Genomic DNA, 4,846 nt, shown 5'->3' with positions numbered 1-4,846 from the left:
CATGAACTTGATCTACATTGGTCTCCTTTAGTTGGAGTTGAATTCATCTAGGCTTGGGACTACATTTATTGTCTTTCTATTTTTCGGTTGATGGGGCTGACACTGTCTCTACAAATTTGATAATGTAAGAATTTGCCTAAGGGAAAAATTCACCTAAGAACTAAGAACTCAAACACAAGCACAACTGTAGACAAGAAATAGAGAGTATGATCATAATGATGATATATTCATTCAATATGCCTTGTGAAAATACACTAGGAGTGCCTATATATAAAGGCCTCTGAGATACATCTAGAATGCCTCGTAATTAGCACCATGATATGTCATACAACCAGGTACATGTCCACCAGATATGGGTTATCCTCCATTAAGCATTCAAGTATGTGTGATGATGAGAGGATAAGCCTACAAGGGTGTGACATGCAAATCAATGTTGTAGACACCATGTGCCAAAATAGAGTTGCATACTCCTATGTTGTCAACATGACAACTCAAAAAGGTGTGCAAACTCCTAAGTGTCTCACAAAATAAAATAATGTAAAATAATAAAATAATGCATTAACCTAAGTAAACTTAAGTAAGTGTAAATAGTAAATACGTATTTACACCAACAAATAATACGATTATGTGAGGGTTGACACTCTTTGCCAAAAGGACTAAGGACTGGTTATTATATGTTTATTTTAAGTGCATATGTACGGCTATCGGTTAGTGAAGATCAATCCAAATCTATTGCACAATTCATTTCTCAATATATTTGTCTCTTTAAAATCATTCATACACTTTGATTTCTCCTTGAGAGCCACTGCCAACTCAAGAGTATCATTAAGTCTGCAATGACAATCTTTATTCCATTACAACTTAAGGTACCACCACCTAGGTCCTACAGAGCCTAAAGTGTGGAGGTTGAACAAATAAAGATTCAACCTTCTTCGTTGACCAAAATTATGCTAAATTTCCCAGCATTGAATAAGTCAACTAATTGCACTAACAGAACCTTAAAAAAAGAAAGGACATTGCAATAATTTTACTTCATAAAAAATAGATGCTATTATATAGAAAATTGATTTTTATAAAAATATATATTTATAAATCTACACTTTTATCCACTTTCAAATCAAAGATTTGTCAACATTACCCTTACATTTCCTTTGACTGCTAATTCCTAGTAATTATAAATCTGAATAGTTAATAACTGTAGCTTACATGTTAGCTTTACATTATTCTACATTAACCACTAGCTAATAACTATAGCTTACATCTTAGCTTATTAACCACGTCACTAACACTAACACTATCGTGTTGCTTTGATTTGTTTGATTGTCAAGAAGCGCGGGGCTCATAATTTGCAAAGGATATGGCTCCATCTTCCCTTCCAGCATCAGCACCACTTGCCCCATGCTTGGCCTCATCTCCTCATTTTTTTCAATGCATAGCAATGCTACGACACTTGCTCTTCTCACTTCTTCAATATCTTCGTCCTCAGCAACACCCTTTTCCACAACATTAATCGTGTTCCCCTGAATAATTTGAGTTGCAGCCCATGGGAGAAAGTAATACATAGTCGAATCTTGCATGTTTTAATCCAGAGTTCTTCTCCCGGAAATGATTTCCAAGAGCGTCATACCGAAGCTGTATACATCGACCTTTGGAGTTATGGGAACACCAGAAATCCATTCTGGAGCTAAATAACCTCTCGTTCCCCTCGTTGTGGTCAGTATACGACTTAAATCCCTACTCAGAAGCTTTGCCAACCCGAAATCAGCCAACTTGGGCGAAAAATCAGCATCAAGTAGAATGTTATCGGGCTTTACATCACCGTGAATGATGCGATCTCTGCATTCCTCGTGGAGATAAAACAAAGCTCGAGCAGTGCCTAAGGCGATCTTGAACCGAGCCTTCCAGTCGAGTACCTTCCTTTTACTTCTGAAGCCACTGCTGAAGAGTATGGAATTCAGAGATCCATTGGGCATGTAATCATAGACCAGTAACCGTCTGGATCCTTGTGCACAAAACCCTCGAAGCCTTACTAAATTCCCATGTTGTATGTTTCCAACTGAGCTGATTTCCGCTCGAAATTGCTTATCATCTCGGCTTGAATTGGACTCCAATTTCTTGACGGCCACAAGTGCACCGTCTGGTAGTGATCCTTTGAAAACTGAGCCGAATCCTCCGCTTCCCAACTTAGACCTGAAATTCCTAGTCGCAATCTTCAACTCCTTGTAACTGAACATTCTAAGAAAAGAGTCAGATGAATCTTCACAATGTTCAATAGATTGTAGTCGATCTTGTCGCCGCCTCCACATAAAAAATGAAAAGACACCTAAAGCAATGGCGAGCGCAGTAACAATAGCAATCACAAGAGGCACGAAGATTTTGCGTTCGGATGACGATGGCGGATCAAACTTTGCAAGGGCAGAGGCAGCGCCTACTCGAATGGAGACATATGAATTACTAATTGATAGAGATTCACGCAAGTCAAACAGAGTTGTGGACCAGATTTGGCAGATGCCTGAAGGCGAATTGAAAGCATAAGCAATGCAAGAGCAGTTGCTGAGACATGCATTCTCGCAATCCATCTTTTTGGGTGCTGCGAATGAAGAATCATAATCATTAAACGACATTGCTTTGGAGTCGATGAATCTGTCGGTGCTGCAATTCAAGGGGCTCTTGCGAACACAGCCACTTGACCACCACTCCCGTGAATTCTAGGCTTCACTGTCTCTGGGTGTGAAACCATTTACACAGCTGCAGAACTGAAAATTGTTAGAGTTACAGATACCGAAAGCGCCACAGAGGCCATACACGACGCATTCGTCTCTGGGCAGAGACCAGAAAATGTTCCATTTATTTCCATCGAACACAGAAGGGCGAATATCCCCGGACCTGGTCAAGACGAAATGCATGGGCGCATGCATCTTATGCGTTGGTGTTGAACGGACGTACATACCAGAGCTGGTGATTTCAACGCTGATATTGAAAAACCTTTTGCTTGACATTTCTGGAACATGACTGAAAATTCTACCATCCCAAACTCCGCTCTCCCAATACGTCACAGAGTTATTCCAGATTAGCACAAATTGTTTGGCGCCAGATGGATCCGTCTGGAAGGAGAAAAGCCCAGGAGCAGGATCCAACGAGCTTTTCCAAGACACCAGCTTTTGCTGTTCCCCCAATCTCATCGCAGGCAACCAGGAATCTGTCGGATTGTCGAAACTCTGCCACACAGTTTTAGAATTGTTGTCATCAGCGCTCAGCATCAAAAAATTACGAGAGTCTAGTATCACAGCAAGGGATGCCTTCTTCGATATGTTGACCGACCAAATAGACGCACCCTCTGCGTCCAACAGATCCAATTTACCATCTCTTGACAACTTGAAAACTCCAGATTTGTTTCTCGCGGGGGTCTCTCTGTTGCCCACCCAAACGATCATCTTCTGTGGCATATTGGCGTACCAGATTCCAATATACCAGTTATTTGTTCCATGTGGGCTGAAGAATCCCAATTCAAATGTGTCATTCTTTGAAATCAATGTCTGATTTCCACCCAGCGTGCGCCCAAGCAAAGAGTGTCTCCGGTCTGGACTACTGTTGCACCATAACTACCCAATTGAATAAACGCAGCGACTGCAAAAACAAATCTTAACCGGGATTTTGCCAGCTTCTCATCCATCGCTAAATTGTGAGCCATTGATCGAACTTCCCCTGGGCTTTATTAAAGGAAGAAGCTGGAAACATAAATGGTCTTCGAGAATAAATGTTGTTGGAGGACCATGATAGGAGCACGAATGGTGGCAATACAGGTGTACATTAAATAATTGTTGTGTTGCATTCTGAAAAGGTTGAGAGTCAAAATTTACTAATCTGAAAGAAAACTGACAAGATATTGCGGATGACTTTTTAAATTATCGGGATGAATATTACAGCATTGATTGTACACGTTTCCTTATGTCTTAAATTCAAAGCAATGTCAACATACGGCACTTATATAATACCAATTTCTCCAGTCGCGTAGGATTGAGTATCAGTACAAGACACTTTGAATTATTGACACCAAAACTACAAGGTTCATGTTAATTAATTGTATTCAAAGAAAGTTGTTGAATTTAATGGTTTGGTTGTGTTAATTTGTGAACTGAAGAGACTGCTGACATGGAGAAGCCAATCATTGAACGCCAAAGAATGGAATGACAACCAAAACAGTAGACCAGGAAAATGAATAAATCTGATTGCAGAAAGTGCCCGTCCACTCTGAAACCAATCAGTGAAATCAGATTTAATAAAAAAGACGGGTTGAAGGAGACTTAAATCTTTTCTATGGAAGCTGGCGGTTTTCTCTCTACGCGGCTTCCCAACTAAGAAATGCAAACTCCAAACGGACCCTCAGTCAAGGAATTTGTGTTCAGAGGAACAATAAATCTGTTGCCGATAACACTAGCTTCTACTTACAGTGGCAATAGGAAGAATAAAACATCTCATTTTGCAGCAAGAAGCGAGCTTCCTTTCTTTGAACTACATGAGGCAGCCAATGAATGAATCCACGAGTCCAAAAGACTTTGTACAGAATAGACAACGTCTACGTACACTGAAGTTATTAGCTGTATACAAAATAAAATTAACTAGTAGACGCATGTTGAGAATTTATGTACGTGTAACAAATAAGTCGATAGAAGTGATACGCTCTTAAAAGAGATATAGATCGTATTTGCACTTCAGCATAGCAAGTGTGTCGGCCTCAATAATAACCATTAGTTTTTAAATGGATAAATATGTTAAATGGAATGATCATATTGAAATTCCACTTCAACTCATAAGTTCTTATAGCTACCTAGAGTTTTACCAATTA

General features: G+C 39.8%; 1 pseudogene; it reads right to left on the bottom strand.

Moving 5' to 3' along the window:
- Window positions 1–1,055: 1,055 nt before the first annotated feature.
- Window positions 1,056–3,673, bottom strand: LOC149539368 (G-type lectin S-receptor-like serine/threonine-protein kinase At2g19130 pseudogene; annotated as a pseudogene).
- Between the last annotated feature and the right edge of the window lie 1,173 nt (window positions 3,674–4,846).

Source organism: Cupressus sempervirens, chromosome 9, assembly GCF_028749045.1.
Source record: "Cupressus sempervirens isolate cs-2001-9-10 chromosome 9, ASM2874904v1, whole genome shotgun sequence".
Classification (NCBI taxonomy): domain Eukaryota; kingdom Viridiplantae; phylum Streptophyta; class Pinopsida; order Cupressales; family Cupressaceae; genus Cupressus; species Cupressus sempervirens.
This window is presented reverse-complemented; position numbering and strand designations above follow the sequence as displayed.